This window comes from Euprymna scolopes, chromosome 4 (genome assembly GCF_053919585.1).
Source record: "Euprymna scolopes isolate OS-2025 chromosome 4, ASM5391958v1, whole genome shotgun sequence".
NCBI classification, from domain to species: domain Eukaryota; kingdom Metazoa; phylum Mollusca; class Cephalopoda; order Sepiida; family Sepiolidae; genus Euprymna; species Euprymna scolopes.
The window spans coordinates 37968054-37993589 of record NC_136485.1 but is presented as its reverse complement, the minus strand read 5'-3'; positions in this window follow the sequence as shown (position 1 = coordinate 37993589).

The window sequence follows — 25536 nt, the reverse complement described above, 5'->3', positions numbered from 1 at the left end:
GAAAGATATTTTTAGAAGACAAGAGTAATTCACTCGGTTCCATTTTACTTTATTGAAAAAGAAAATTCCTACAATAACAATAAGAACTCTCAAATCTGACCTCTTTTTATTTGCGTCAGTTTTCAGTATTGAATATACACATCGATTTTTATTACTTCGCCAAAGTTTATATCGATTCCCCTAAAGACTTTCTATCAAGTTTATGTGACGTTCTGGAGGTAAATAGCTGAAATGATTCCTTGTTTAAAAATGGAAAGATTTAGGGTGGTGTATTTGCGTACACTCTTCGTCTGAGTCAAATATATCTTCAAGAAATCGTCAATATAAATCCTGTGTGTATTTCTCTGTTTCAGTTGTCAATTTCTGTTTCCGGGGATGCAATTTAAAACCAAGATCTATATAAAAAGGAACTGCAATTATGTATTTTATATCAGACGTGAGCTTTGTTTCCATAATGAAGGTTCCTAAAAAACTGCGTTTTATAATATCTTATTGAAAATTAAGACTTATTTGTTGTATAAAATAGGAAAACATAAACTAGTAGTATAAATTCAAAGGGTTTTATTTATTTCATGACAAGGTCAAGGCCGTCCGTCGCCCTATATTCAAGTTCTCTGAAAAGTAAATCATGCATGGTCCCCCGTGAACCAGGCATAGACTATGACTGTTCAGCATGTGCACCCCTCCCCCATTAAGCCCCAAAAGTACCCAGGGGACGTCAAATCCTGGTGAACATGAACAATCGGCGAAATTCAAGGTCTTAAGCTATATAAATTTGAGTTCTGCGACATGCCAAAATAAAAATAACTATGTCCATCATTTGCCTCCCCCATTAGATCCAAAAAGTCATGAAGACCTCAACATATTTAAATTTGAGTTCAGCACCATTCAAAACTGCTAAATAGACAAACAGAAATGCTGGACAAATATGGTAAAATACTCTCCAAAATGGAGTGTTTTTATTAGGCATAAAGAGCCTCTTGCGCACACCCAAGAGTTAGACAAACAACATTTGTAGAAATCATTTGCTTACAATTTTTTAGAAAGTTTTATAAAAATTCAAGGCATCATATTTTTTAAGCACAAAAGTGTCAATTGTTGCCATTGTAAGCTAATAGACACCCCTGAAGCGGGGGGGGGGTCACAGTTTTTTCCAGGAAAATCCGTTCTGTTACATTTTTACTCGCATCATGTGTAATGTTTGTGCAAAAATTCCAAAAACTCCAAGCCGTAGTTATTAAGAAAAGTGCTGACAGACGAACGGACGGACAAGGGTGAATTTATAGGTACACCCTCTTTTTGTCGGGGGACCAATAAATAGATCTTCCAATATACAGAAATGAAATATTTTTTACAAATGTGTCAGAATTTCGGTTATAAAAAGATATGCATAATAATAACAACGAGGAGAAGAAAAATAAAGAGAAACACCAGATAGAAAATGCAAAATTGTAATAAACAATCACTCCACGAGACGAGTTATATTAACAAGGAATATCCGTTTTTATCCTGTATACGCTTGACACTTATCTAAACATCAAGAACAGAAAACATAAATAGCAAAGAATAATTACTTTCTGTGTATTTTAGAAAATAGCAACTTATAAAGAAATGGTCGGCACAGTTTCCTACTAAAGCTCAGGACGGTTAGACACGCGTGGTATCGTTTTATTGGATATTATCGGATGGCACGCATGCGTGTTCAGCTGTGTCACTTAATGTCAAATAGGTACGTGCAGTCAAGTATGGATCCATTACCGAAAAGATAACATGGCTCGCAGGACCGATAGCATTTTATGTTTGACAACCATCCCTTATTAATTGGAGGTCGGCGAAATATACGTGCAAAACAAGCGAACTGTAACAGACTCACACAAATAAGACAGTTATATGCAAATGTTTATGGAAGACATGCTTAGAAAGTTCGACGAGTGCTTTTCGCACACCAAGCTTAATTGCTTCCACGAGCTGTCTAGGAAAGTAGCGTCTGAATATATTTCTACACAGTTAACTTAGAATTTAGAGATATCTATATATAAAATACATTTATGGAATAGGAAAGTTTAATGGTTTCTTTTTAAAATGTTAATCAACTTAATAGAAAAGTATTATAAGGTCTTCAAAATGTAGTTAATATAACCGCATCGGTTTTATTTATATTTTCATTTCTTGAATAGTGGTATCATTTTTATATAGCTATATAGACGTCTCACTGAGGCTAGGAAAACAAAATATTCTTTTCATTGTTTTGACTCTCGAGTGTTTTAGCGTTGATATCTCATATGCTTTTATATAAGGAGGTGCGATTCTCGGTTGATTAACAGTATGACTTTGTCAGATATATACTCAAAAGTCCAAACAATGTAAATAATATTCTATTGTCATAGTACAACTTATCACACACAATACGGCAAGATAATAACATATCTATATTAATTAATTACTAGCGGGACCTGTGGAAATTCAACAGCAACATTTTTCATATGCAATATATTGTTGCTGGGCATGTTGTGAGCGTTCTATTCAACATGAATGAAGGCACAATTATATTCTAGTTTTTTTTATTAAAACTGTACCGCCCCCTTACTAAAATATAAATTTGATATATTTCATGGGCTGATTATTTCATAACAAACACACCGGTCAATTAACTCACATTTTATCATTTTTCATAATTATTGAATATGTTACTATGTTCGACAATAATTTTGCATAATTTCAACCCACATTATCGCCTCTCCCTTTACAGAAATAGTAAATTTGATATATTGTATCAGCTGATTATTTTATAAAAAACACAACTATTAGTTAACTCACATTTCATCATTTTTATTTTTAATAATTTTTGGATATAGTACTAATTTTGACGATAATTTTTCATCATTTAAACCCAACATATTGCACACCTTACTAAAACAATAACTTTGATATATTTTTAGGCTAATTATTTCATTACAAACATATACATCAATCAACTCACATTTCACCACTTTTCGTAATTCTTGGATATGTTACTAACTAATATTTTTTATAATTTAAACCAACGTTGTCGCCCAACCTTACTAAAATAATAACTTTGATACATTTACTGGCCTGATTATTTCATTACACACACACTAATCAATTAACCTCTATTTCATAATTTTTCATAAGTCTTGGGTATATTACTAATTTCGACAATCATTTTTCATAATGTATACCCACATTGTCGTCCTCTCTTAATAAAATAATAACTTTGAAATATTGTCTGGGTTTATTATTTTGTTACAAACACACTAATGCCTGAAATCACATTTAATCATTTTTCATAATTCTTGGATATGTTACTTATTTCGACAATCACGTTTCATAATTTTAACCCACATTTTCGTCATTCCCTCTTTACTAAATAATAACTTTGATATACTGGCTAATCTGATTATTTCCTTACAAACACGTCAATCAATTAACTAATATTTCATCATTTTTCGTAATACTTGGATATGTTACTAATTTCGACGATAATATTTCATAATTTAAGCCCTCCTTATCTTTTCCCCCTTTACTTATATAATAACGTTGATATATTGTCTAGGCTGATTATTTTATTATGAACACACCAATCAATTAAATCACATTTCGTCATTTTTCGTAATTCTTGGATATGTTAATTTAAACCATCCTCGTAACTCTCTCTTACTAAAAAAATACTTTGATATATTTTCTGGGCTGATTGTTTCATAAATAACATAACTATCAATTAACTCAAACTTCATCATTTTTCTTAATTCTTTGATATGTTAAACATTTCGACAATTATTTTTAATATTTTAAATCAACATTATAAACCACCCACTACAAACATAATGACTTTGATATATTATCTGAGATGATTATTTCATTTCAAACACACCAATCAATTAACTCACATTTCGTCATTTTTCATAATTCTTGGATATGTTACTTATGTCGACAATCATTTTTTATCATTTTAACCCACATCATCGCCCCACTTACTAAAATAATAACTTTGATATATTGTTTGGTATGATTATTTCATTGCAAACACACTAATGCATTGAATAACATATTACATTTTTCATAATTTTTGGATATGCTACTAATTTTGACAATTATTTTTCATAATTTAAACCATCCTTATCGCCCTCTACTACTTACTTACATAATTACTTTGATATATTTCCTGTGCTGATTATTTTATTATGAACACACACTCGATTAACTCACATTTAATTTTGTTCATAATTCTGGATATGTTACTAATTTCGGCAATAATTGTTCCAATTAAAACCCACATTATGCCACCCCCTCCTACTTATATAATATATTCGATATATTTTCTGGGCTTATTATATCATTACAAATACACCAATCAAGTAACTCAGATGTCATCATTTTTAATAATTCTTGGATATGTTACTAATTTCGACAATAATTCTCATAATTTTAACCCACTATGTCGCTCCCCCTTACTTAAATAATAACTTCGATATATTGCCTGGGCTGATTATTTCCTTTACAAACAAATAAATAAATTATGTGTATTCTCATAGTATATATGTTTCACCTATCTTATCCAATCCCGGGTGACGCCGCATATTCTGCTAATATATATCATTCACCTATATCATTCGATCCCGGGCGACGCTGGGTCGTTTGCTACTATATGTTTTCCACCTATCTCATTCAATACTGGGCGACGCTTTCTGAGAGTATATATTTGCACATATCATTCAATCCCTGGACTGACTTCATGTCCGCCACCCCACTGTTGAAAATATACATTAAATAAAGTAATGTTTTAATCGTAAACTGTTTCAGCAATTTCCGCGACTGAGTTTATATCCCCAACCCACTACTAAAAATATACATGAAATAATGTTATGTTTATATAGTAAACTGTTTCAGCCATTTCCGGGACCGACTTCCTATTTCCCACCCCACTGTTAAAATATACATTAAATAAAGCAATGTGTAACGCGTAAACGGGTTCACCCATTTTCGTGACTGATTTAATATCCCCCACTCCACTGTTAAAAATATACATGAAATAAAGTAATGCTTAAATCGTAAACGGTTTGAGCAATTTCCGGGACTGACTTCATATCCCGTAACCCACTGCTTAAAATATACTTGAAATAAAGTAATGTTTAAATCATAAACTGTTTCAGCAGCTTTTCGAAAGTAATACATAAAAACATTAACACGGTTAGGGATTATGTGACCATTGCTTCAATATGAATATCTGAGTGTACTATCAGCTTCAGCATTCCAGTGACTTAAATTCCCCATTTTTTGGTCTTGGTTAATAGAGGAGAATCCTTCATTACTGATACAATTCTTATTTTTGTTATTGACCAGAGAGACCCTTTTGGGGAACTGGTTTCCCCCCAAATTTGTAACCGACCTCATGTCCAATTCTGCCCTTGTGGGGAGGCAAGTAAACAAAAAAAAATCAGAACAGACATTTTCCAGGGCATTTTATAATTAATCAAGAGTAACACTTCCAGGGCATTTTGTAATTAAATCAGAAATAACTTTTTCCAGTTACTTTTAATATTAAAACTTTGTTACATTAAACATAGTACATATTCACAATGCCTCCCCATGGGACAGATTTAGACACCAGGGTCGTTTTTTTGGAGAAAAAATTGTCTTAGTCGTAAAGGATTTTTCTCTTCCACTGGGAGAGAAGAAATTGAAATGTAGCACCTGAAGAACCGATACTATACTTTTATCTTAGCCAAAAGGCCAAGACAGGCAAATCATTTTGAGTAGCTTTGCCTCAACAGCGACAGCAATTTTTTTTTAATTTGGAAGGTGTATTTGGAATATTCCACTTTCCTTTTTTAGGGATGCACAGCATGATAACGGACGGAGCGATAAGCGTAATAATATAATGATTATTTTATAAATATTTAAATCAAGTTTTTATCAACGTAATTCAAGCCAACATGAAACTAATTAAAAGTAATTATAATGTGTCAGATTATGTTATAAGACCAGTAGATGTAGTTATATATGTGTCTGTATGCGTGTGTGTAAATATTTTATCGAAAAGGCTGGGTGTTAATAAATAATTTGCTTTTGCATTACGTTTACAACAATTTGAAAGACTATTATTGAATCTATTGTAAGAGTAAACAATAGTTGTTTCAGTAATATTCATGGTAAATGAGTCTTTACAGAAATTCGCATACGTATAGAAATATATTCGTTAATTTTAAACGTATTCTTCGTCATTTGTATTTTCTGATTAATCCTACGTTAAACTCACATATAATTTACTATTATATATATATATATATATGCATGCATATAAATATATATATATAAGTATCTATATATATTTAAATATATATATATATATGTATAAACATTTATAGACATATAACTATATATAAATATATGTGTATATATAAGTATATATATAAGTGTGTATGTATATATAAATATATCTCGGCGTGTAAATATATGTATAAATATATAAATATAGAGATATATAAATATATATATATAAATATGATTATATATATAAACACATATATATATATATATATATATATATATATATATATATATATATATATATAGTCATCCAGATTCCGTAGTTCCGCTGTTTCAGCGCTCATTAGAGCGACTAGACAAGCAACTACTTCAAGCCTGGATCGAAACCAGACCGCTCATATAGCGGTCAGATCTTCTGACCGTTGCGGTATTCGACTGCTGCTTTGCAGGCATTAAGAATCTTTTGACATTGTCCAAATGTCTAAGCTAAATTAGTTTATACAAAGAGCATCGCTTCATATGCTACTGGTAATTCGTATATCACTTCTCAATATGTATAGTCATTTATACATTACTGTTTCGTTGTTCCACAGCTCATCAGTGCGGTTAGACAAGCAACTACGTAAAGCCAGGATCAAAATAAATATATATATAAATGTATATATAAATATATATATAAATATATATATAAATATATAAATATAAATACATATATATATATATATATATATATATATATATATATATATATCCTGTACTGGGTTCAACAACAGCCTACGGAAAATGGACTCTGATTTATGGAAGTATGATAAGTTATGAAAAAGGAAGGGTTTTAAAGAGATAGCTTCGAATTTGGGGGTATCAAAACTAAAGCAAAATATGATCAAAGTAAAAATAAAATAGATAAACCCCATAATTTAATATACCATACCTGTTCACACTGAAACACTCATAACAATATTCTATGGATCTATATTAAAAAACCTTGCTAAACTTAGTGACATATTTCCATTCTTTGGAGGTCAGGCGCGAACGAACACCCCATAATTTTATTATACCATATTTCTTCAAACTGAAACATTATTATCAAAGTATACTTACGCAGATAGATATGAAATATATTTATTAAAGTTTGTGCCTATTTCCATTCGATGGAGGCCAGGCGCGAACGGAGACCCCCACGATTTTATTATACCATCCCTATTTAAGTTAGAACATACTTATCAAAGTATTCCTATGTGCATCTATATAAAAAAACACTTGTAAACGTTTTCTTTTTAATTTTTTAATTTTTTATTTCCATACTTTGTGAACCAGACGCGAACGCAGACCCCACAATTTTAATGAACCACTGTTCTGCCAGATCAAACATACCCATTTCTGTGTCTCGATACATCTTCTATCATTATATATGCAATCAGTTTTTTTTTTTAAATAGTCAACCATATAGGAGCCTATTCGTGACCAGACACACACGCACATTTACAGGGTCCTCTTATGATTTTTGTATGTTATATTTAATTATATTTTTACGGAGAAATTCTTTAATATCCGGGTATGATTCTAACTTTAGCATTTGTTCGCCAGTACAATTCTGCTTAATAGTTTGCTACTCATCGTCTTATTTATAAGCATAAACATATGACTGTATTTATTGCTTCTGCTATTACAATCAACGATCAAATCGATTCAATCTGTTATGATTTTCTTGATGTTTCTTTCAGATATATTTATATCTTTACTTATGTTTACATGGACATATAGTATTTATTTTGTTAATTCCCAGAATTTTTCAATTGATGCCGTCTCAATCTCACAATTCCAAGCATAAAACGAGAAATAGCTACTACGATCATTATACAACTAGAATATATGTTCAGCATTGATTAGGTATCAGATATGTTCGATATTACTCCTAATATTTATGAAACGTGTGTTGTGTGCCTATATATGGTATGTAGTACAGCTAGTATTAATTTGTGAGTCACAGACGTAATTAATCAATTAAAATCGCGAACATTCTCAGTACTTCAAAAGACGTTTACAAGAAAGGCACCATCCTTCTCCTCCTGCGTATTCTTCTTTATCATTCTCTTTCTTTATCATAATGATGATGATGATAATGGTTTTCTCATACTAATTAGATTTTCTTGTGTGCCATCTTGGATTTGTACCAGACACTTGTCTATCTGAAAACAAATCCATTCCAAAGATCAACAACAATTTATTACGGATCACATCGTGTATTACATTTCTCAGATCGAAGGCAGTGAACAGTGAATGTTTTAAATATTACTAATGAAGAATATGTCATCCATCTCTCTGCTGAAATCTAAGAGTGAAAGAACTGACCATACAGCAAACAGACACCAACACATCACCATCCAAACTTTAGGGTCACATTCGACCTAACTCCATCTACAGGGTGGTCAAAAAGTCAGGTAACATGTTAAAGGTAGAAAAAACAATATGATCCATTATAATCTCTATTCGTTTAATATTATTTGTTTAAATATTTGAGTGTAATATATAAACTACCCCTCCTGATTTCTGGCTTTGGGGCTATGTAAAGGATAGCGTTTATGGCAAGAAGCCTGATACAATAGCGTCTTTAAAGTTATTTATTGAAGAGGAGATTGCGCGGATATCAGCTGACATGATTACACGTGTTACACAATTAGTGGTTAATCGCTTCCAGCGATTGATAGAGAGAAATGGACGACAATTAACAAAATAAACTTATTTTTATGTTTGTTTCATTTTATATTTCAATGTATGGTACTTAAATATACGTGTATTGCTAATATCGTTTTTCTTTAAAATGTTACCTGACTTTTTGACCACCCTGTAGATAAGGGAAAAATCCTCGAGCTAGTTTAATTGCAACATGTGTAATCATCATTTTCTTTGTTTTATCTTGAACATTGCTATTGTTTTTTTATATAAATTTTACATTTTATACTATATTGTAAAATGCATAAAAAGAATGTTTAATTCGTAATTTCACCAAAGAATGTACTAATTTCTAATATCATACACATTTGCGTTTATATATTAATCAGTCGCTCGAGGATCAGGGTGAATGAATTTCTCATGTGAACGGTGACACAACAGATCGAATATTAGAAATAATGTGTGTAAACTTTTATTATTGATGAAGATGGCTGAACTTGACTTTTTTAACATGCGACTTGAAAATGATTGAATACACAAGGAAATCTTTGAAACATATTTTTCCCATTAAAATACAATTTTAGATATAGAGAAAAAGATGTTTTTTTAAAGAGGTTGTTAGCTAAAAGCGTTTTTATTATGAGGACCTGACAAGAGAAAAGATTGATAAACTCAGTCGAGCACCTGCCAAAACGATAAAGATCGAATAACGGCTAGAAACCGCTTAATTATTCTCTGGCACATTCTTCAATAAATGAAAAAGTACAGATTTCGTTAAAATTTCATTACTTTTATCTTTAACAATATCCTCAGTGATTTGTTTTTAAAGTGAAATATATATATATATATATATATATATATATATATTATTTTACTTCAGTCAAAGTTCTCAAAAATCAAACGACCATTTATCCTTATAATAAATAGTCGAATATTCTATCACCGCTTTGTTATCTCTCAAGCGTTGATTTGTTCACTACTAGCTAAGGTACTTGTCCGACTGTTTTGAGGTGTGCGTTAAGCAAAAAAAAAAATAAAGAGGAAGTAGGCAGGCAGGCTCTAACTCGTGATGCGAAAGCGGAAAAGAAAGTTGAAGAAAACCTTACGTCTTACCGCTACCCCATAATACGACTGGAAATTTGGAACGTAAAAATTAGTAAGAGTCAATCCAACTGATATGATGACTTGCAAAAATGGCTCACAAAATGTCGACCCCTACTTGTAGAAAACTGCCAAGTGGAGGATGAAGAAATTAACGTTTTGGGAAAGTTTTTCGATATCTGAGCTTCAAAATGATACTGATAACGTGAAAATACATCGCGTCTGACGAAAGTTTTAGGCAGAAATACCAACATACATACCTACATTTAAACAGACAGGTGAGACTTACATTCAATATGGGGTATTCAGTGTCCTTGTGTTATTGACAAGTAAGCAAAGGCTAGTATATATTTTGTGAGTTATCTTACTCTTACTAGATTGCAGGACAAAAATTCATCTGATCTGGTGAAGTATCCACCTTAGTGTTGTTACTAATGGCAGCATCATTTAGAGATACATTAGCTGATTGATTTTGTTAGGGCATCGAATTATTTATTATTCAAAATATTTAGTCAAGTACGTCAAAGGATGGAATACTGTTGCCATATCTGGGCAGGAGCTGCTAAAAACAGACTACCCTGCCTTGACAGAGTATAAAATAGACTTCGTGGCTTAGTGGGGGATGCCCTTTTCTCTTCCCTGCAACCTCTCTCCCACAGAAGAGACGTTGCGAGCCTGTCCTTGTTTTATCGTTATTTCCATGGCAGATGCTCGTCTGAACTCCAATCTCTGGTCCCCCCTCGCCAATCTTTCACGAAAAACACCCGTCTAGCTAAATCCACTGTGAAAAATTTTCCCCACTCTATATCTGTGCCTAAATCAAAACGCGAATTCCATGAACAAAGCTTCTTTCTTAGAACTGCACGCCTGTGGAACTCTGTTCCGTCTGCCTGCTTCCCTCCGGACTACAACTTGGATTCTTCAAGTCCAATGTTAGCAAATTTCTAATTAACCGCCCCCTTAAGTAAACACTTCAGCAAATCTCCACACTAACGTAATGTACTTGCAATAACCCTTATCCCTGAGTGGCTTCCGGGCCTTGATAAGTGGTGATCACTGTGTAAAAAAAATAAATATTTTGTCCAAGTTTACTTTTAGGGAAGAAATATCCTTATGCTTAGATGACCTGCAAAACATATATACAGACAAATCTTGGTCATTTCGCAAGAATGGCTAATAAGCATTCAAGTTGTACTCAGTATGCATGCATGTTCTTCCTCGTAGGCACTAAAGTTAACTTTTATTATTTTCAGTTGTGCAGTAATGTATGCAATTAGTTAGATTCACTAGCGTCAAGACTTTTTCAACATGGTTAAAGCAAGTAGCAATTTAAATTTAGAAGTAATGTTTGCCAAGAATATCTTAATTATGTCGGCCATAATTGATTGAATGGCACTTCGAAGTATTTCCTACGTTTTATCACTTTCGGACTTTTTTGCATGTTATATTTTAATGTTTGCGTGTTGATTACAATTACGTTGTACTTTAAAATATTCTCCAGGTTTTATGCGTGTAAATAATTTTGAATATTTTTATAACTTGTCTCTATATTATCAATAGCGTTATCAGCAATTGAAATGATATTATTCAAAAAAAGATTTCCAATCCCGAACATATATTTCACGAGCGTTACCAAATTTCGCTTTCTGAAAATGCTGCTCTTGAATTTGTATATTTTTCTGATGAATTTACAATTTAAATTAGTCAATGTTTCGAAATAATAGCTGCATCAATAATACCATTTATCTTAATTCTTTATGAATTTATTGGTGGAGTAATGAAAGACGTGATAAAACTCAATTCTACAATATTAGTAGACATTTTTAATACATGCCTAAGAAAAAATCTTAGGCTATTGAAATCATCGTAAGACTTACCGAGAATATGGCAATTATCTTACCAAAATATACTCGGGAAACATACTCAGACAACTTCTTAGCTAATTCGTGTAAAGGGGCAGTGAAAATCTTTAAGTATTACAGTCATTTAAATGTCGTGTGAATATCTGGCATATAGTAAGATGCCTCGTCTTATCGAAAACTAACTTGAAAAACAAAACAGATGAAACTAAAATGACATAAAAAGCATGGATGCCAACAAGACAAGACTAATGAAATTGGTGCTAATGCACTTACTGATCCGCGCTATTTTTAAAATCGCATTTCCAAGATTCAGTAAAGTTTTATGATATGTTTTTTTTTTATTCAATTGTAAGGTTAAAGCACAGAATAGGTACAAAAACGCTCCCCTCCACACGTTAAGAATGGCTTTTTAAATAATAACGATATTATTTAAGTACGGATCAATAAGTGCATGAGTATCTGATTAAAATATATTAGTTAGTTGGTTGTTTTTGTTTTACGGCATATCAACCCTTTTCGGGTTATTTAATGCCGAATCCAAAGATTTTAAAGAAAAATTTTTTAATAGAATATATTTGTTGTTTTCACGTCATTTTCTATTCAACCCATAGTTGGGACCCTAACAGGTACTACCACTCCGGGTCAGAGTGGACTTGGGAGCAATGGTAATCAAAGAGTGGCTCCACACTCCCCAAAGCCCACAAGCTGGGGCCTCACCACTGGATATAGTTCAAGGTCATATCCAGGACCTTAAAATATATTAGTATTTCATACTTGATGGCGAAATAGCTGATTCGAATAAGTGAATACGCACAGATCATATTTCTAAAAAAAGTTTTACTTTAGTGTATGGTTGTCTTGCCTTTGCACCGCTATCAATAAGTCAATATAAATTCAGTTTGCCATAAATGTATATGATATGAATCAAATATACGCCAAAAGGTAAGATAGGACACTATTATAAATGATCATCAAATTAAGACTGTATATTTTATCCGATGAAAACTTGAAAAGGTACGCGATAAACATGTACAAACAACATATAATAGAAGGTAAAAAGTTAAATAACGATGCGTGTGTTTTATTTGGGGAGGGGTCACCAAGATAAATTATTTATTCATCTTAAAGAATAAACAAAAATCGACTTCATCAGGTTATAGAATTTTTCACGTTTTTCTCCATTCAAATACGAAATGATTAATTTCCAAATTACTTTTCTTATTAAAGCATAACACGGAAAACGCATATACTTAAGACTGAGGTATGGCAGATAATTTGGCAATTTTTAATTTTTTTTTACATAAAACAGTAAGTCATTACCTAGATATCAAGTGGTAACGATAACACACTTCCGCACCAAATAAAATTGTCTGTATTTTTTAGATGAGGTGTTTTCATTGATTGATGAGATTGATGAGATTGAGATTGTCGGACTGACTTCCTCATCTTGGTGTATAACAACCAAGATGAGGAAGTCAGTCCGACAATCTCAATCAAACTCAATTTAGCTCAGAAGTTTATCATCTTACAATATATGCGTAATGAATTCCCCATCCTAAACTGTTTATTTTATTTATTTTTAACGGCGACCTGCATGCATTATTTACATATAAACACTTAAAATAGTATAATTTTACTTTTGTTATACTCAGATAGTTCAGGTTTCCAGTAATATCTATTTGTTAACGGTAAGAATTTTAGTTTTGTTCGGTAGTAATTGCGTATTTGTTGTTTAGTGTAAGTAAGTGCCATGGAATGGATAGGTGTGTACTCAAGCTAATGTGTTTTATGATTGGAAGGTGATTTGTTCTATTTGTTCACTGAAAACCTATTACTTGGCAAAGGACTAAAATATCTGGCTATTTGAAATAATAGTTCAGTGCTTTCAAGATGTAAAAGAATTTAAAAAGCAGAGCATATAAAAGAACTAGAAAAGCAGAATTTATGAAACCAGTCAAAGATCAAAGAAAGAAAAGAAAATTAAAAAAGACATCATAGCATTAAAAGTTTTTAACATAATCTATAAACACATGAAAAGTTATCTGTTCAAGAATTGTAATTCTTGGATTTTCAAGTGCACAGGCAACGCGGGGTCACATATATTTAAAAACAACCATATGAATATGAACTGAGAGATGTTTGATACTAAAAGGTGTTTAGTTGGAATGTGTTTTATTGAGTATGCCATTGGATCTGGAAGTTTCTTTTAAATATTCTGAAGCTATCTACAAGCCAAGTACATCCAAGGATGGAGTACTGCTGACACATCTGGGCAGGAGCTGCTAAAAACAGAATATGTTGCCTTGACAGACTACAAAATAGACTTCGTGGTTTAGTGGGGGATGTACTTTTCTCTTCCCTGCAACATCTCTCCCACAAAAGAGACGTTGCGAGCCTGTCTTTGTTTTATCGTTATTTCCATGACAGGCGCTCGTATGAGCTCCAATCTCTCGTCCCCCTCGCCAATCTTTCACAAGAAACACCCGTCTGGCTGAAACTACTGTCAATAATTTTCCCCACTTTTTATCTGTGCCTAAATCCAAACATAGATCCATGAGCAAAGTTTCTTTCTTAGAACTGCGCGCCAGTAGAACTCTCTGCCGCTTGCCTGTTTCCCACCTGACTACAACTTGGATGTCTTCAAGTCCAACAGAAACAAACTCCTGACAAACCACCCGCTTAAGTAAGACACTCTATCAAAACCCCCAATACTAATGATTACTACAATACTATCTCATTGATTACTGTACACGCAATGTCCCTTATCCCTGAGTGGCCTTCGGGCCTTGATGAGTGGTGACCCCCATGTAATATATATATATATATATATATATATATATTTAGAGAAAAAAACACATCTTTTAAACTTTCCTATACTTTACATTTTTATGATCATTTCGTAACGATATTTCAAAACCAAAGTACAATTCTATTTTGTAAAACATTGTTACATGAACTGAATATTTGTTTGCACGTGATAGCACTTACAAACTGTCCAATTTTAAAATCCAAACGAACTACTGCCAGAGGGATGTTTATATATCCAAGAAGAAAAGAAACATTATCAAAATGAAATCGCTTAAAAAATACTCAGCTAAAGCGAAAATATACTTAATATTATTTTTAAGAAAAACGCACATATTTCAGACTTTCTGAAATTTCAAATGTTATTTCTTTATTCCAACCCGATATTTAATAAAAAGTGAAATCCTACGTCTTGTATATATGTTTGTGAACTATTATTAATAATGGTGTAAATAGTTTACCGTTGATTTTTCTGTATTCAAATAATTGCCAGCTGTAATTTTAAAGGCATAATTAACAAAGACTATCACAGTATTTCTGAATCTCTTTTCTTACTCGGACCTACCGCTACTGGATTATAATACAGGGAAGCCTACTTAACAGTAGCATGGTAAATGTAGTAGAAAGGAGGAACATTCATTTATTGTTTCAATTACATGCAGCATCGTTTAAATTAACTGTAGCATTGTTTCAATAAACTGTAGCATTGTTTAAATAAACTGTAGCATTGTTTAAATTACCTGCAGCATTGTTCAAATTAACTGTAGCATTGTTTAAATTTACTGTAGCATTGTTTCAATTAACTGTAGCATCGTTTAAATTAACCGTAGCATTGTTTCAATTACCTGCAGCATCTTTTTAATAAACTGTAGCATAATTTCAATTACCTGCAGCATCGTTTAAATTAACTGCAGCATTGTTTAAATTAACTGCAGCATCGTTTCAATTGACTTTAGAATTGTTTTAATTAACTGTAGCATTGTTTCAATTACCTGCAGCATCGTTTAAATTACCTGCAGTCTTGTTTAAATTAACTGTAGCATTGTTTTAAATAACTGTAGCATTGTTTCAATTAAATGTAGCATTGTTTAAATTACCCGTAGCATTGTTTCAATTAACTGTAGCATTGTTTAAATTAACTGTAGCATTGATTTAATTAAATGTAGCATTGATTTAATTAAATGTAGCATTGATTTAATTAACTGTAGCATTGTTTTAATTAACTGTAGCATTGTTTAAATTAACTGCAGAATTGGTTAAATAAACTGTAGCATTGGTTTAATTCAATGTAGCATTGTTTTAATTCACTTTAGCATTGTTTTAATTAACTGCAGCATTGTTTAAATTAACTGAAGCATTGTTTAAATTAACTGAAGCATTGGTTAAATTAAATGTAACATTGTTTAAATTAAATGTAGCATTGGTTAAATAAAATGTAACATTGTTTAACTTTACTGTAGCATTGTTTAAATTAAATGTAGCATTAGTTAAATTAAATGTAGCATTGTTTAAATTAAATGCAGCATTGTTTAAATTAACTGCAGCATCGTTTAAATTAAATGTAGCATTGTTTAAATTAACTGCAGCATCGTTTAAATTAACTGAAGCATTGTTTAAATAAAATGTAGCATTGTTTAAATTAACTGTAGCATTGTTTAAATTAAATGTAGCATTGTTTAATATAACTGTAGCATTGTTTAAATTAAATGTAGTATAGGTTAAATTAAATGTAACATTGTTTAAATTAAATGTAGCATTGTTTAAATTAAATGTAGCATTGTTTCAATTAAATGTAGCATTGTCTAAATTAAATGTAGCATTGTTTTAATTAAAAGTAGTATTGTTTAAATTTAATGTAGCATTGTTTAAATTAAATGTAGCATTGTTTCAATTAAATGTAGCATTGTTTAAATAAAACGTAGCATTGTTTAAATTAAATGTAGCATTGTTTAAAGTAACTGTAGCATTGTTTAAATAAACTGTAGTATTGTTTAAATAAAATGTAGCATTGTTTAAATTAAATGTAGCATTGTTTAAATTAAATGCAGCATTGTTTAAATTAACTGTTGCATGTTTTAAATAAACTGTAGTATTGTATAAAATAACTTCAGCGTTGTTTAAATTAACTGCAACCTTCTTTAAATTAACAGTAGCATTGTTTAAATTAAATGTACCATTGTTTAAATTAAATGTAGCATTGTATAAATTAAATGTAAAATTTCTTAAATTAACTGTAGCATTGTTTAAATTAAATGTAGCATTGTTTACATTAATTGTAGCATTGTTTAAATTAAAGGTAGCATCGTTTAAATTAAATGTAGCATTGTTTAAATTAAATGTAACATTGTTTAAATTAAATGTAGCATTGTTTAAATTAAATGTAGCATTGTTTAAATTACCTGCAGCATCGTTTAAATTAAAAGTAGCACTGTTTGAATTAAATGTAGCATTGTTTAAATTAAATGTAGCATTGTTTAAATTAAATGTGGCATTGTTTGCATTAATTGTAGCATTGTTTAAATTAACTGTAGCGTAGGTTAAATAAAATGTTGCATTGTTTAAATTAAATATAGCATTGTTTAAATTAAATGTAGCATTGTTTAAATTAACTGCAGCATTGTTTAAATTAAATGTAGTATTGTTTAAATTTACAGTGGCATTGTTTAAATTAACTGTAGCATTGTTTAAATTAACTGTAGCATTGTTTAAATTACCTGTAGCATTGTTTCAATTAACTGTAGCATTGTTTCAATTACCTGTTGCATTGTTTAAATTACCTGTTGGATTGTTTAAATTAACAGTAGCATTGTTTTAATTAACTGTAGCATTGTTTAAATTAACTGTAGCATTGGTTTAATTAACTGTGGCATTGTGTAATTAACTGCAGCATTGTGTAAATTAACTGCAGCATTGTATAAATTAAATGTAGCATTGTTTAAATTAAATGCGGCATTATTTAAATTAAGTGTAGCATTGTTTTAATTACCGTCAGCATAGTTGAAATTAACTTTTTTTTAATTAACTGATGTAGTGTTTCAATTACCTGCAGCATTGTTTTAATTAAATGTAGCATTGTTCAAATTAACTGTTGCATTGTTTAAATGAACTGCAGCATTGTTTTAATTAACTGTTATTTTAATTAACTGAAGTATTGTTTTAATTTACTGTAGCTTTGTTTCAATTAACCGTATCATTGTTAAAATGGACTGCAGCATTATTTGAATTAACTGTATTATTGTTGGAATTAAATGTAGCATTGCTTAAATATACTGTAGGACTGTTTAAATTATATATAGTATTGTTTAAATTAACTGTAGCATTATTTAAATAAATTGTAGCATTATTTAATTAAAGTGTAGGATTGTTTTAATTAATTGTAGCATTGTGTAATTAACAGAAGCATTGTTAGAATATAATGTAGTATTGTTTAATTAAATGTAACATTGTTTAAATTAAATGTAGTATTGTTTACATTAACTGTATTATTGTTTAAATTAACTGTAGCATTGGTTTAATTAACCGTACCATTGTTGACATTAACTGTAGTATTGTTTAAATTAACTGTAACATTGGTTTAATTAACCGTAACATTGTTTAAATTAACTGTAGCATTGTTTAAATTTAACTGTAGCATTGGTTAAATTAACTGTTGCATTGTTTAAATTAACTGCAGCATTGTTTCAATTAACTGTTGCATAGTTTCAATTACCTATTGCATTGTTTCAATTACCTGTTGTATTGTTTCAATTACCTGTTGCATTGTTTCAAGTAACTGTTTAATTGGTTCAATTAACCATAGCATTGTTGACATTAACTGTAGTATGATTTAAATTACCTGTAGCATTGGTTTAATTAACCGTAACATTGTTTAAATTAACTGTAGCATTGCTTAAATTAACTGTAGCATTGCTTAAATTAATTGTTGCATTGTTTAAATTAACTGCAGCATCGTTTAAATTAATCGTGGCATTGTTTCAATTAACTGCAGCATTGTTTCCATTAACTGCAGCATTGTTTCAATTAACTGTTGCATTGTTTCAATTAACTGTTGCATTGTTTCAATTACCTATTGCATTGTTTCAATTAACTGTTGCATTGTGTCAATTAACTGCAGCATTGTGTCAATTAACTGTTGCATTGTTTTAATTACCTGTTTTATTGTTTCAATTAACTGTTGCATTGTTTCAATTAACTGTTGAATTGTTTCAATTAACTGTAGCATTGTTTCAATTAACTGTAACATTGTTTCAATTACCTGTTGTATTGTTTCAATTACCTGTTGCATTGTTTAAATTAACTGTTGAATTGTTTCAATTAACTGTAGCATTGTTTCAATTAACTGTAACATTGTTTCAATTACCTGTTGTATTGTTTCAATTACCTGTTGTATTGTTTCAATTACCTGTTGCATTGTTTCAATTAACTGTTGAATTGGTTCAATTAACTGTAGCATTGTTTAAATTACCTGTTGCATTGTTTCAATTAACTGTAGCATTGTTTTAATTACCCGTTGCATTGTTTCACTTAACCGTAGCATTGTTTCAATTACCTGTTGCATTGTTTCAATTAACTGTATCATTGTTTCAATTAACTGTATAATTGTTTCAATTACCTGTTGCATTGTTTCAATTAACTGTTTATGGTTTCAATTAACTATAGCATTGATTCAATTAACTGTTGCATTGTTTCAATCAACTGTAACATTGTTTCAATTAACTGTAGCATTGTTTCAATTAACTGTGGCATTGTTTCAATTAACGGTAGCATTGTTTTAATTTCCTGTAGTAGTATAAAGAAAACAACCTATGCATTTCTGGACACGTTTAACAAGGTTTTGGCCACTACCTGTAAATTATATCTGCTTATTCTACTGATAGCCTTAATAATGTCTTCCTTTAGTTGGTCTAGATTGTGAGGATTATTCGCATAAACTTCTTGTGTTAAAGTGTACCAAAGATAAAAATTACATGACAGGTCCGGGGAACGTGGGCAACATAACCCATTGCTTATTTTTCTCTCTTCAGTAAACATATCATGAACTCAGTGTCAGTGATCTGTGAGACTCGTGGCATGTAGCGCCATACTTTTTGAACAATGAATTCTATTTTGCTTTGTAGTATCAGCTGTTCATTAAGAGAAAGATGAGTAAGATTGGGCTACTTTGAAGTGGGCCGCTTAATCTGAAGACAAATTGATTAGAGAAAGATTAGATAGATTAGACTACGTTTAAGTGAGTTATCCTGTGTTTTCGCATTTAAAATTTATCGTCTTCAGAACAAAGCTTAACAAATATACGTATCAATACAACAGTAGTTCTCCTTCGCCTGCATCAATTGTACTATGAGAAGAAGCAAACTCATATAAATATATGCATTGTAACACTAAAAAGCAAACCCATAATGTCATATAAAAGTAAGCATATTGAGCTGCAATTTTTCATTGGTTTTGCATATAATTGTGAGAAAATGGTGGCGATGTGTATTCTTATGTGTTTCTCGCCGAATGTGTGTAAGAAGATAAAACACCAGTCGTCCTCTTTAGTCAAAAACACGGCTAGAGACAGACATATATTTTAAAGTCTCGACATTCTTTCATGGTCTGAAAAGAGCACACGTATATGAAATCCCTTGCCAGGGCTGCTGGGAAAATGTTGGGATCGTTCTACCGCTCCACTAGATATCCGACTGTTTCTGAAATTCTTTACCTGTATAAGAGTTAAGTACGTCTAAGGGTGAAGTACTGTTGCCAAATCTGGGCATAAGCTGATAGAAGCAGTTTCTCTTGCCTTGACAGAGTTCAAAATAGACTGCATAGCCTAGTGGGAATGCCCTTTTCTCTTTCCTGCATCCTCTTTCCCACAGACGAGACGTTGCGAGCCTGTCTCTGCTTTAATGTTATTTTCATGACAAGTGCTCGTCTGAGCTCCAATCTATGATCCCCCCGTCCTAATTTTAAAAAAAAACTCGTCTCTCTTAAACCATTATGAATCATCTTCCCCACGCGTTATCTGTGCCTAAACTTAAACGTTAGAACTGCACGCCTGTTTAAATATGTCCCGTTTCCCTGTTTTCCAACTGACTAAAATATGGTTGTCTTCAAGTTCAATGTGAACAAATTCTTGATGAGCCATCCTCTTAAGTAATCCAATTTACCAAATTTCCACTACTAAAGATGACTACGAAATGTTCCCCTTGATCACTGTACACTCAATAACACTTACCATCGAGTGGCCTCCGGGCCTTGATAAGTGCTGACTCCTTTGTAAAAAAAATAAGATACACATTAAAAGTGAGGAAAATTGAGACACCTAACACATTATCAGCATAAAACAAGTGCGAGTATTATCTGTCTATGAATGTAAAATAATGAAACAAGTAAATAGAAAATGTGCGTGTTGTTTTCTTTTGCTCATAGTAATATATATTCCGCAACAGGTGTTCGGACAGTTAGAACCAAAAAATATGTCTATTACTATGACAACCATGCTTTCTCTATCAACACTAATTGGCAAGCATAACTGCAATGAGACTAAGTTCGTTATTTAGTTCAATAAAATTATGCACTTCTAAAGAATGGTGTGTTTTAATTAAAATACAATATATAAGATTGGTCAAATAAATAGTGCGAATTATTAATGAAAACATATATGATGAATTGAAATTCTATTAAAATTACTTTGTTTTTAGAAGCACCTAAGCATGACAATCGCTAATAAATGTATGAATTCAGAAACGCTTTCATCTATATATAATATAACTACATAATAACTTTATACTAGATAAAATTTATTATATATGATGCGTTATTTTCAATAAATATTGTGTTTATCAATGCATAAATAAAAATTAGCAGGACTCGTAAGAATTCAATAATACGTCTTGGCAAACAATGTTCCTAATTTTCCTTAAATTTCTCTCGAGTATTCTCTTTTTACGCCACGTATTACTGACTTATACTTTGGTTAATAAGCACTTAACGTCGTGATTACTACGAGTTTCTTTCCTACACCATTACAACAATATTCATATATTATCATTATTGGCTCACATGGAGCTTTCACACAAGTCAACCAACGATCGGTTTGGAGAACTGTGGTGTTCTCTGGAAGCTGAGTGACAACAAGTCTCCCCATACGTCCAGCTCTCTCCACCTCCTTCGATAGCATTTGCAAATAAATCTGCCTCATCACAACAGCCTCATACCATTGATTTCTCGCTGGTAGTGGGCATTGGTTTATACTGGAATTTGAGTGCCACTAAGCCTCCCCACGATCCCAGTTCGCTTCGCGCTTGTCCAGGGGAGGTCTGGCTAGCGCTCTCCCCTCGGTCTTTCCATCCTCTTTGGCCCTTCTCGGCTCTTTGGTATCACTTTTCTATTGGGGGGGGGGGTAATGAGACAATGGGGATATGCATGATGGTGGTGTAGAACTTGTTGATATGCAGCTTCGGCGTTCGTCATTCTCTGTTACGCTTCTTTGTTATATTGTATTGTGTTATTCCCCACATTCTAGGGGCTTCCTTAATATATCAGCCGTTTTCTTTATCGTTAGGCTTGTATTTTTGCAGTTGTTCCTCTGATTCTAATTTCTGACATTGTTTTTATTATTATTATTATTATTATTATTATTATTATTATTATTATCATTATTATTATCATTATTATTATTATTATTATTATATTTGAAAACGCGGCACATCAAAAAGTGGTCAGTCTCATATTGTTGACCAGGATTGCCAGGTTAACATTTTAAAGGCAAATTTCGCGAATTCTTTAAAAGTAGTTTTGCATTAAAAAAATATACTTCTTACAAACAATTATTCTGCAACTGTCCCAATTAATACAATACACATAATTACTCCAATCCTCTAGTCGCCTCCAGTTCTTTATATGTGGTGGCCCGTAATGCGTGGACTAACTAAGGAAGCAACATGCACAATATTATATAGACATGACGGTGACTATGTTGTTAACGGCACGGACTGACTTGGGTGTTCCAAGTTTGAATCCAGTTTGGTCTAGAAAAAACACGTAAATCGAACACGCACTTGCATTTTGTCGAATCTCCTGGGGATGATGTAAATAAAATAAAATAAATACTAACCAATATGCTCGGAAACGAACAAAATAGGTTCCACACAATAAGTACGTACCTATTTGATTCATGTCAAAATAAGCTTGGCATGTCGGCTAGTAATATATTGAAACTGACTAGCATATAAAAAGAATCATTGATCGTAGCTTATAACAAGAGCCAAATATCACAGAAAATAAAGGGAATCGCAGTATATAAAATTTTTCAAAGTTCATATCATATAAAAGAGTAGAGAGATCAAAATGTATAAAAATGGCGAAAGGTCATAGCATTTGGAATTACTAAGAGATCGTAGCTACAAAAGGAACTCAGCGAACAAAAGGGACACAGAAAATATAAACGAAGAGAACGATCGTTCCTGTCAGAAGTCTACAGAGATAGAAATGATTTAAGATGAAACAGGCAATGATGTAGGAACCTACAATAATGAATACATATTGTCTAACAAATAGAACAATTAAAAATGAGAATATACTATAGAGTTAGTGAAAACCTCATGAATACACACACAATCACAAATAGACACACACACACAATCACATAGACACACATATATATGTATGTATATATATTTGTATATTTTTGCAGTAATCGTTTATTTAGGCACATCTTATTGAACACACCAGTTATCCTTTCTTCCGATTTTTCTTGATGTATATATATATGTGTGTGTATATATATGTGTGTATATATATATGTGTGTGTATGTATATGTGTATATACATATGTGTATATATATGTGTGTATATATGTGTATATATATATGTGTATGTATATATATATGAATATATATGTGTATATATGTGTATGTATATATATATGTGTATATATGTATATATATGTGTATATATGTGTATAAATGTATATGTATATATATATGTATATATATATGTATATATGTATATGTATATATATATATATATATGTATATATATGTGTGCATATATATGTACATATATGTATATATATGTATATATGTATATATATATGTGTGCATATATATATGTATATATGTGTATATGTATGTATATGTATATGTGTATATGTATATATATGTATATATGTGTATATATGTATATATGTGTATATATATGTATATATATATATGTGTGTGTATATATATGTATATATGCAAATATATATATATATGTATAGATATGTATATATGTATGTATATATGTGTATATATATGTATATATGTAAATATATATGTAGATATATATGTAGATATATATATATATATGTAAATATATAAGTATATATATATAGTTAAATATATATGTAGATATATATATATGTATGCATGTATATATATATGTGTATATACAGTGATGATCATATTTATTGGCACGGTAAAATAAAAGTTAAATTTTGTCTAATAAATTCTAAAAAAGGGATTAAATTAAAGAAAATAACAAAGTATATTATGTATTTTTAACTGGCCTTTCCGATGCAGCAATCGGATTTTAGAAAAAATAAATAACAAAGGAACAACAAACATAATTGCAAAAAACCCTTGTTCAAATTTATTGGCACGGCTTTGTGTTTCTTTTAGTATCAGTATAATATCAATCAATTTCCGGTTTACGTGCTTTCTGAACTTTTTTATAGCCATATTATGCTTGTTTAACGCTAATTCAGTGAATAATTTTTTTCAGATAATTTTTAGATAGCGATTTATTTAAACTATTATAAGTGACTAAATTATAATTTTCAATCGCCATGGTTAAAACTAAGGAACACAGCGAAGACGTCAGGAAGCTTGTTGTAGCATGCCATACCAATGGGGAGGGCTATGATAAGATTTCAAAGAAGCTAAACCTTCCCAAATCCACTGTTAGAGCCATACTAAACAAGTTCAAATCGCAAGGCCACGTTATGAGTTTAGAGGGTAGAGGGAGAAAAAGGATTCTTTCCCCAAGAGATGAACGGAAAATTGTTCGACAAGTAAAACAAAACCCAAGGATCTCTGTTGGGGAGATTGTTGATGAACAGAGCACCTCTGGAGTGAATGTATCTCGACATACAGTTGGTAGAGTTTTGAAGAGAGCTGGTTTAAAAGCATGTCGTCCGAGAAAGACTCCCTTATTGAAGCCTATGCACCTGAAAGCAAGGCTAGCCTTTGCAAAACGTCATATTGATAAAGATGTTGCATTCTGGAACCGTGTTCTATGGACTGACGAAACGAAAATAGAGTTATTTGGCCATAATAAAGTGTCTTATATTTACACAAATATGGCGAAGCTTTCCTGCCTTAGAACACCATACCCACAGTGAAGCACGGTGGAGGCAGTTTGATGTTTTGGGGATCCTTTGCTGCCTCTGGACCAGGGCGACTTGTTAAGGTCACAGGTAGCATAAAAAAGGAAGATTATGTTAAAATATTGCATGAAAACCTGAAAGACTCTGCTAAAGAGCTCTCACTTGGTCGTCGTTGGTGGTTCATGCAAGATAATGACTTAAAGCATTCGGCTAAACTGACTAAGAAATGGCTTGAGGACAATCATATTAATGTTTTGGAGTGGCCATCACAAAGCCCAGACCTTAATCCAATTGAAAATTTATGGAGAACATTAAAATTGAGGGTAATGCAAAGGAAGCCTAAGAATCTTATTCAATTGGAGGATTATTGTCAGGAAGAGTGGGTTAAAATTACTACTGAAGAGTGCAACAACTTGGTTGTAAACTATGAAAAGCGACTGAGGAAGGTAATCA